Genomic DNA, 10,931 nt, shown 5'->3' on the forward strand with positions numbered 1-10,931 from the left:
TGTGATGTTGCACTAAAAAAGAGCAATTCTCCACCAGGCCAATTATGTAAACTGCTATAATATTGTAGACTTGCCAGTAGCCATGAGCCTTTTTATTGTTCAGACTTATACTTTAGAGAGTAATGAATTTAAAGAGAGAAAAAACTGCAGAGATCCTGCCAGAGAAGTTTAAGTTTTGAGGTGAAACATTTCACACAGTGAAGATTAAATACGTAATGTCACAGGCTGTGGAAATAGTAAATAGCACTGCACAGGGTGAGGTAAATCTAACATTACTGTCTAAGACCAATTTCCAAGTTCTTTGAGAATCTATTTCCGCTGTGTGCTGGTTTCAAGTTAATCTGCACTGGCTTCAAAAGGCAGTATGCTTTTACTTACCAGGTTTTTAAAAATTGCACACACACACAAACAGAAATAGAGAGAGCGAGAGAGAGTTGTTATTTCATCTTTAGCTGTCTATAGGGAGGAATTAGCAATTTCTAAATCCAAAATAAATGCACCTATCTGTTAGCATCTTAATAATAAAACTGGGGAGCTGTAGCGCACAGAAGGAACCAAACAATCATAGGGAGAAAACCACGTTACTCTTCTAGTTTGCCCAAACAAAACTGACTTAAAGAAAATTAAGAAGATTTCAGGTTTCTGAACAGCACTATGTCTTAAAATCTGAAACCGGACATGCTTTAGTGACCTCGACAAGTGAGAGCAATACTTGGAACATATTCTATACTTTATAATACACGAAACCAATAGCATGTGTAATCATTTCTGTAAAAAATCAATAATAAATTGTCAGGCTAAGAGCAACGGAGACAACTGGAATTTCAAAACAGACTTCAAGGGCATCTCACTGCCTAAAAAAACCTTCTTATATCAGCTCGACTGTCCTTATTACATAGGAAAGAGGGAATAAAAAAATACTATTAATATTGATTATTCAATATTAATACAATTCGTTATCAAAGCTTCAGCCATTGAGTAATCCCCCAGCACTTCCCAAACCCATCTATTCTTTGAAAAAGAGAATATTTACATACTGTATTTCTTCAAATATCCACATATAGAAAAAAATCTGTCTGCAGGCAAAATGAAATAGAGAAGGGGCGAGATAAAGAGAGTGTGAAAGTGTCGGACAGAAAAAAAGTGTCAAAAAATTTTTTTCTGAGTATGTTATCGCAGAGTTTCTCCAGCTCTGGAGAGACAGGAAGCACTGAACCTTTTATTTCACAAAAGCTTTAGCTGTATATTCTGCTATGCATACATAATCAAATGCATAAGCCACCTGTGTTAGAGTACAGTTAGTATATAAAAGCAGAAGTTAAAAAAAAACAGAGTCCTAGAAACATAAAAGAGCAACACGTGCCTTTGCAAAATCATGGCACATTCCCATAAGTATATCACAGTGGAAAGAGGACTATTCAACTACACCTTGTCTAACAACCTACAACCATGAATAAAAATATTACATTTTCCTAGATATTGAAGCAGAGAGTAAGGTCTGTAAATGTTAGTATCATCAAAAGTATGAGGAAGGAGAACATTATTGAAAATAAAGAAATAAACAAACAAAACATATTCCTGTGTTGTTGTTAATCGTGCCAACAGTGTGTTGTTCTAATTTTGTCAACCAAATCCCTACATTATAATATTTTGTGTGTCAGCCAAAGTATGACTTTTAGATGGAAAATTGGTCTTTTTTCCCCAGAACTACAAATCTATCATAACCTTTAAAGTTTACAGCCAAACGTTTTTAGTTAGTTTTATAGAATTTGAGATAAATTAAAAAAATATTTTGCTTACACATGCAGAGATAAAACATAAAAAACAAATAAATCATCGAAGGTTCTTCTTAGCAATCCACTATTTTTAATTCTCTACTTGAAAGATTGGCTGAGGCCATGTTTGAGTTAAGAACTGATGATAACTGTCAAGAATCAAGGGATTCTATATATACTCCCTATACTGAGTGCTGATGTTAGTGCCAAACTTTGACTGCTATGGCTCAGTTGCATGGCAGATATGTATGGGAAAGAATCTCCATGCCCTTCTTTTGTGGTTGTCTCCTTTTAATGATAATCACTGTATGCATTGTGTGTGTGTGTGTGTGTGTGTGTGTGTGTGTGTGTGTGTGTGTGTGTGTGAATGTGTAGCTAAATGTGCTGGCACTCCTGCTGTTGCTGCTGTGTGTGAAAGAGTGTGTAGCGCAGTGTGTGCCACCGGTGTGCTTGGTCAGCAGTCCTGCTGCTATCCCATTAACTCTGCTGCTGCAGGGCATGCTGGTGCGACCCAGAGGACCCTGGGTAACAGCAGGCCCTACTGAAGTCATTTCCATTCAACCAGCTCACTCCTACTAGTACACTGCTGCACTGTTTTGTATTTGTGTGTGTGTGCTTGTGTGTGTGTGTGTGTGTGTGTGTGTGTGTGTGTGTGTGTGTGTGTGTGTGTGTGTGTACCAGGCTACTAAGATGGAGAGATTGGGTGGATATTGAACTGAGAGGCACAGAATAAATATTGGAAGATTAAAACAACAAACTGCAGTGTTATGAAATTTAAATGCAGATGGAGAATTAGCAATACAAGCTACTGACTGAATAATTAAGGAAAAGAGAAGCATAAGTAGATACAGGGAACAGTAATGATACCTGTCTCAAGAAAAACATTGTTGAAGCCTGAAGAGTGAGTGTGCAAGCACTGTTTGTTTTGTAACATGGAGGAGGAGTAGGATGAGGAGGTAAAGCAGAAGGAGGATGAACATTAGCTATTTCTCTGCCAAAAATGTAAACAGATCTCAGAAAGACATTGCTTTCTACTGCAACAGCATATATACAAAACTGTTAACTGTGGGTGGAACTGAAATGCAAATTTGTTACATGTATTTTATTTTATACACAGCAAATCCAGCATGTCCAAATTAACACTGTCGGATTTGATTTCAACACTATTAAAGTGTCTATATGGGTCCACACCAGAGAGTGTTAATTTAACTCTTTTTGGAGAGTTGGTACGTTAACTCTGATTTAGTGTTAAACACCAAATCTGTCTGGAGTTGATAATTTAACACTGGGTGTTAAGAGTTTATATATTAACTCTCAAAGAGTATTTTAGTTTAACTACGTAAGAGTTATCTTCTAATTCATTCTAAAAAGCGGGAATTTTACTGTTCTGAACTTCTAGAAATTTCTTTTGGAAATAAACATTTACTAAAAAGATGCAATGGTTTTTGAAAAACATTTATTCTGAACTGTGCACCACAATTTCAAAACATTTTCTGAAAGATGTAACAGTGTACATGTTCTCACTTTCATTAGAATTTTGTTTATCAAAAGGTCTGACATGGTAAATGCAAATAACAGCATTCTCATCACTTATTTCTTCAATACAATATGCATGTCCTTCATTCATCCCTTTGTGGAACTTCAACGCACTTCTGCTCTCCCCCATATTCCATCTTCACAAGCATATCCTGTGTGGAGATTGAATAAAAATTAGTTGACACTAATTAATGGCACAAATAATCCAGTAAACAATTGCAGCACAGTAAAAAAAAAAAAAAAGGAATCCTCTTTGAGCCATTACTTGTGTAAAGTATTTTCCCAAAAGTCAAAGACACAGGCAACAGGTAATACTGAACTAAATGTAAAACCTCAACCTTTTTCATTTTTACCTAAACCGTGTGCACAAAACTCTGGAGGGATCTAAATGCTAACGTAGAACCCAGTCAGGACGTCTGCTACTGCTGTTTGCTCGTTGTTGTTTTTTTATGGGCGATCGTTTTCAGGCTTCAAGTAGCACCATTACACCAACATTTCACATTCTACACATTGTTTTAGGTGTATTTGACCAAAAGTTTGACTGAAAATTCACATGCAAGCTTTTTTTCAAGGCTGTGGTATTTGCCCGCAAGCAATACCTTTCAGCTAGCTAAAACAGAATATTATGCTATCAGCGAGCAACATGGCTAATGCCTTTCACACAGCTTTGTCTCAACTTCAAAGAGCCACAGAAGTAAAAGCTAATAACAATTGAAACAATCTTTGAAAAAATGACTTACCAAGCATGGCAAACAACTCAAATATGTAGAGCAAAATGTTCTGAAACGGCTTCACTTCAGCTTCGATTGGAGCCTATGGTGCTGAGGGCGGAGTCTGTGAATTTACTCTGTTGGTGTCATAGCCCCTCTAGGAGTTCAGAGTTAAGAGGTCAAGAGTTAATGTTTCCATTTTAACACCTCCAGATTTGACAGAGAAACACTCATTTTTAACACTCGATTTTAACTACTATCATTTTACACCTCAGAGTTACATTAAAAGAATGTGACTCTGCTTAGAGTAAAATTAACTCTACTTTTGCAAGGAGACTATTAACACCAAAAAATTTAACACTTTTGAATTTGCTGTGTAGTCTTTTTTCTTTTGCCTATTTCCAGTTCAGGTAATGAACACTTTTTCATCAGGTTAACCTGAATTTTTCTAAATACACAGTGTGTCTACTCGTGCATGTGCACACACACATTTTGAAAACATTTAGACATGTTTTGCACATGATTCAATCTGACAGTGAAAACATGCTGTCACCCATGTAGTGGATTGTTTAACAAACAGTAGGTATTCGAAAAATCAAGTTCATTCATCTCTGAATTATCATCATTCATCCATTTATCCAAAGAGATTAATTGTTCCCTCACATGCATGGTAGGGCTCAGTGGCTAACCTTCCCTACCCCCTAAACTGGAACACCACAGAGTATCTATTAAGTGTCCCATCTTAACAGAGTGTAAGGATCAAAGTGGATCTAAAGTACAAAATTTGCTGTGAAGTCCACCTACATATTACACTTGCAAGAACTGCTTGACTATGGAACCCATGTGATTACGCTCCAGGCCTCTAGTTTTTGTGCTAATGTTAATATTTGAGGAATTTTGAACCGCTGTTGGTAACTTTTGCACACTACCAGCCTCAGCAACAACCTTCATGACCCCACTTTGTAACTAGTAATTCTGGTCTGCGACTCCATAGCCGAGGTTCCTAAATACTTCTAATTTATAGTAATATGAGTTTTGCAATATGCAATTTAGACTTTTTTCTTGAAATATAATTTTGACTTTTTACTGTAATCCCTGGTATGGGTTCGCTATTGTTTTATTATTTGTACTTCATGTTCTGAGTTATAGATGATTTTAGGTTTATTAATTTCCCTTCCTGTTCATTCTTTGTGTCAGTCCTGTCTGTCTTGTTCTTTAGTTCAGTTGTTGAGTCTCTCTTCCTGTTTTATTTGGCTAAGTGTTGTTCTCTGTGTCTTATGTTGAGTTTAACTTCCTGTGTCTCGTTATTCCTGATTTGTTCCTGGTGTGTCTGCCGCCTGTTTGCCCCTCACCTCATTATCTTGTTTATAAATTGTCTAAGGCTCCCTCTGCTCTTTGTTGCAATCTCATCTTGTTTCCCTTTTCTCTTGCTTTTGTCACTATTCCCTGCAATTCTGATGGACTTTTTTCCATCTTCAGTACAGTTGTTTCCATGTGATCCTGCCTTTGAGTCTGCATTTGGGGTCCTCATTCACTATCCAACCTGACATGATTAAATCCTTGATTTCAAATACCTGTGGTAATCGAACTATAAACACCTGAACTCAAAGATTAAGAGGTGTGGCCCAAGACGTGTCCCTTAGCAAGTTGCACCTCACCCAGATGCTTTTGTTATGCATCAACAAGCTTCTGGCATAATTCTAGCAGGATATTTGATCATTGGTAGAGTGGTGAAATATGAGTTCTAAACAAATTCAATGGCAATGGCAGGGTTTTCCTGAGGGGATACCACCTATAGATAGTTGCTTATTTAGTCCTGAGATGTTGTCATGAAAATTGCATGAACAAAACAAAAAACGTACCCCCCCCCCCACCCCACACACACAGAAAAACAACAACAAAACAACAGTTTTGTAGTTCCTCTTATTTTGACTGAAGAAGCACTGATGCAGCAGAAGTTCAAATGATGTATGTAAGTCATTGCTTATTCATATTTTTTTTCACATAAAGATTATTTCTTTTTCCATGTTGAACCGTATAATAAACAAAAAGAGATTTATGATTCTAAACCAGTCATGATTTCGTCCCTCCTATTAAAGTGAGCATGTACAAATAGTTTTGATTTCATAACAAAATGCTGGCTAATAACATTGATACCAAAACTAGATGACTACAACCTCTCCAAAAAAAGTAACAATAATAATAAAATTTAAAAATGAATTTAAAAAAATGTGAATTTCACAGTGTGTCTTTTGTTTTTTCCCTCACACCCAACTGGTCACAGCAGAAAGTTGCCCCTCCCTGAATGTGGTTGTGCTGGAGGTTTCTTCCTGTTAAAATTGAGTTTTTCCTCAACACTGTCACCAAGTGCTTGCTCATAAAGGGAGTTGTCATTTTTAATAAAGAGATATGATTTGTGAGGACTTAATGGCATTTATGGAGCAATAAAATTAAATTAAGATATATGGCAATTAGACTCAAGTTACTCATTGTAGCAGAACAGAATTCCAGCAGTCATAGAAATCACAGGGAACCCCCATCCCCTGAAAAAAGAGCAATCTTACAACGGCAGGGAAGTTCAATTCTATAGAATATAAAAGCACATAAATCTTAGAGGAAGAATATCCAGAGGCAAAAAATATAAGTATGACATAGTAAGGAAATGAAACTGAGGGAAGGGTCAGGGAGCAAAGAGGAAAGAGAGAACAGAGAGTCTGCGATAAGGCAGGGAACTGGCAGAGATCAGACGAGAGAAGAGAGCGAACCTTCAGTAATGATTGAGAGTAGCTGAAAGCCATGAGAGAGAGGAAGGCACATGTCTTAAGGCTCAAGGGGAGTTGGAGGGAACTAAAGAGAGCAGAGATCCTGTGATGAGGCTGAGAGTTGATAGAGGTCAGGAGATGTTTGATGAGGTTCAAGGGGCCAAGGGTCAAAGTTTCCTAAGTGTTTCTCCTATTATTTCGTCCATAGTCTGCAACTAAGACATGTATAGAAGTGTGTATGGTGGAATGAATGATGATTAGATGTTTTTATATGTGTGTATTTAATGCGTAACTTTTATTCACCGTGAAGCTGTTTATACCAGTGTTTGGTGCTATGCAAATTATTGTTGTTGTTGTTGTTGTTGACAGACAAGAGAGAGGGCCTGCATGAAACCTAAACAACCTAATTAGGCTTTACCAACAGAGCAGAGGAAACCAAGGAACCACAGATATTTTTAAAAAGGGGTTTATGATAGAACTACAAAGTATTTAAATTGAGCTCAAATTTGAACAACAGTAGTAGTAATACTTATCACAGATTTTTCTGCAGAACCATCATTCTTTCTTTTCATACTTTATGTATAATTACTAATAAAAAATACTGAGGACTTCATTGTGTTTTATTGCTCCTTTGATTCAAACTCTCCAGAACTTATCAATGTCTACTAATGGTACATAGTTTAATGATAGCTATAGCAATAACTTTTATAGTTCTTCAGCCAGGAAGAAGTGCACAAAGGTGAAGATGTCCATGCAAAGTGTAGCATACATTAGAGTTAGTTTTAATCTGGCCCGACTTGTACTTTTATTAGTGTGTGTGTGTGTGTGTCACTACATGCCATTGATTTATGTAATGGTTTCTTTCAGTCTTGCATCCTCGTCTTTAAGAAATGCTTTTCAATGCATTAGGGCATCTTAGTATTTTTGCCAAAGCTGTTTCTCAGTACAGCCTGCTTGTTTGGAATGCTGCAGGATGCCCATTTTCAAACACACATTTTGTCCTTAAACAGTACTACAAGGCTCTAAATATTTAGATTTATGACACAATACTCTCTTTCATTTCTCATTTATTTGATTTTTTTCCTCTGTTTTCTTGTCAGGTGTACTTGTACCTGGATGTGTGAAGCCTGTTGTCTGTTGGCAGACAAACAAACAAGCTGACAAAGGAATCCAGAGGGACAGTTACTTTTATCAGATATATTTTTCCTTATTGTCACTTCTACACCTTATAATGCCACACATCTAGCTACCTTAGTGCCATCTTTCCTGCTGTGTCTGCTCATATCACAACAGTCTGCATTTTTTGTACAACTGTTTAAAGAATGGTTGTCGTAAGGTTAGATAGATGTTACTTAAAGTTTAAGAAAGTTCAATTTGGTTATTCTTTTCATTTCATACAAGGAAAGGGATTCAAAGAGAAAAAAAAGATTTGTGAATGATAAAAGATCAATAACCACTTTTCTTAAATACAGTCTCTAAAGGTGGACACTGCATCACTGCATTCTATCTTTGTGAGTCAGTTGTGTGTGGTGAGAGCACCTGAGTTTTGGCCAAAGCAAACTACAGCTGTAGTGCATTTAAAATGAGGCACAATCAAGACGAGTACATCGATTCAAGTTTAGCCTGTAACATATCACATCAAAGTCCAAGAATAGTTTGTCATAATTAAGCAAATATAAGTTAAGATTTAAAGTTTTAATGAATACTAATATGAAGTTGTGCTGCTCATTAAGTTATTGATTTGTCAGTAAGATGGAGAATTTCCCAGCCTCTATTTCATTTCACATCATTTTTTCAAATAAACTCTGAGCTGCTACATCTTACAATAACTACTTTTTTCTCATATGTTTACAATACTCATGAGGGGACACATTATTTTGGTTGATGCCTGATGCAGTAAGCTTTCTTTTCCACAAGACAACCTTGTCTGATTTTATTGTCAGTCTAGGTCTGCTAGACTTTCTAGTATCTAGATGTCTTGTGATAGTATAACACAGAGAACTCAAAGGTAATTTAAGTTTTTCTCAGTCTTTCATGCCTCAAAGTAATAACAGCTTGCCTTTCGTCTGTCAAAAGCTGGTACTTACCTGTCTCCCTGACTGCTGAGAAGATTTAAACTTTGATCTTAAGGACCAAGCAGCTAGTAAGTTCTTATGTAAAAGTGAGTTGGTGCCTGTAAGTGCACAGGTTGTCTAATTTCTATTCAAGCACAGATAGTTAAGAATGACTTAATTGCATTTTCTGAAAAAAAGAAAAGCACAGGGATACATTTGTGGGGATAGAAAGCAGCATTTTAAGGTAAATTTACCTTTTGAAAATCGAGTCTGTAAAAGAGTATTCAAAATGTATGTTTCGGTCATAATGGACTGAAACATGTGAGGTCCGGTATTCCTCCAGAAGGATTATACCAGGGTTGCAGTTGAATTATAAGAAGCTACTGATTTTCTTCTTTGCTCACTTTGCCATGTTGGATGCCATTCTAGAATTTTTGAAACTATACAGATCAAGATGATCAAGAAACTGACCTCATTGCCCACTGTTCATCAGTGGTAGTGTTTATTAGGTTGGGAAAACCTGCAGTCAGCTGAGTCTGAAGAAGTCACTTGAATGAGTGACGAAAAGTTTCTCCCATTGAGAACACAAAGTCCAGATGAACAGAATAAACTATTTGGGTAACTGTACAGAGTTGCCACTTGTATTTTCCTTATTATAAAACAACTGTGCAACACCAAATGTGGATTTATCACGACCGGTGTAACGGAGGATGTCACTTTAAGAGAGACAGACTTGACCACCTGCTATGAATGCCAGGGTGATAAGGTGCTGACTCCATGAATCCACAATCTCAACAGGGTTGTCCGATAAGAACAGATGGCTTATCTACAAAATCCACTGCCACTCAGGTATCTGCTGTTCACTCATTTATTGAACAAGAATCAGGGTTGCACATCGATAATGTGAGTGAGTGGAGTATAGTAATATGATGTATGCCATGTGGTGAAGTGATGGTGTGCCTTCCCTCTGATTGGCTAATCAGCAGCTGTATGCTGATATATTTACTCGGCAGATCTGGCTCCATTCATCAGTACAGCCGACTGGCTTGCCTTTTGTACAACAGGTGCTTTGGAGCTTAGACTCTACTCTAGAGTCTCAGCTCTCTCCTCTTTTGCTCTTTATCTTGCCTCTCTGCCATCCTTGTTTATATATCTGTGTGTGCCAGCGTACTGATTTTTGCACAGTGGTGGGACTCATTCAGTGTTCCCACCTTTGGTCTCCGAGCACCTGCTGATGGTCACAAACCTGTTCTTAATTCCTCGGCTCTAGTACTTGTTGTCTTGCTCCTTTAACCAGTGTGGAGAATCCTGTAAGTGATGAGCAAACAATGTTTAGAGAGTGAGTCTCGAAGGAGAAAACTATTGACAACAATCACAAGCACATGGAAGTTGGGATTTTATAATTACTGTGGACTTTATCTTGAACTGTTGTTGCGTTATTCAATTATTAATAAAATCACCGTCCTGTTTTGGAGAGTTTGCACCTGAGTCATGACAGCTTCACTAATGTAGACGGGCTGCAGACTTGAATATGCAACTCCCTTTACTCATGTCATGAGTAATGAGAACACAATTTTTCTTTCTAAAATATTATGTTGAATCTTTAAATGTAGTGAAGCCATATTCTTATTGCATGCACTCTATCCTAACAATGCTCTATCAGGTAACATTACCTCATAGTGTTTGGTAATTATTTTGATCAGAGAAGTTTGATTAAACACTCACTGGTAGCAGATTAAAGATACATGAATATGAATGATTCATGTTACAAAGTCATACTATACCTACTATACGTCACAAACAGTTTGACATATAATATTTTAACATAAAACCAGTACTTTCACTTTCTGGTGAAGACAGGTCTTTTTTTGTAACTTAGATTTTTACAGTATATCCCCGTGAAATGCCAGAGGAGCATTTCAAAAGACTTGCTCTCTCTTTGTCTCTCTCGTGCTCACACTGACGTCAATGCTGAGACCTACTCTTTTGGGTCAAGGGCAGGCTTTGAATCTGTTCTCACATAAGCTGTGATTGAAATAAAATGAAATGTCTGAGAAGTGAGTGTAGCTTCTGGCCAGATAAAGCAAGTCCCTA

At 37.1% G+C, this 10,931-nt stretch overlaps 1 long non-coding RNA gene across 1 annotated transcript; it reads right to left on the reverse strand.

The window, feature by feature from the left end:
• Positions 1-3,214: 3,214 nt before the first annotated feature.
• On the reverse strand, positions 3,215-4,387 carry LOC308388553. The gene is made up of 2 exons (XR_013970130.1): positions 4,052-4,387; positions 3,215-3,463 (listed from the first exon to the last, which is right to left on the reverse strand). It is a non-coding gene; the product is annotated as an uncharacterized lncRNA (long non-coding RNA).
• Between the last annotated feature and the right edge of the window lie 6,544 nt (positions 4,388-10,931).

The sequence above is a fragment of the Rhamphochromis sp. 'chilingali' genome (assembly GCF_963969265.1).
Source record: "Rhamphochromis sp. 'chilingali' genome assembly, chromosome: 20".
NCBI lineage: Eukaryota > Metazoa > Chordata > Actinopteri > Cichliformes > Cichlidae > Rhamphochromis > Rhamphochromis sp. 'chilingali'.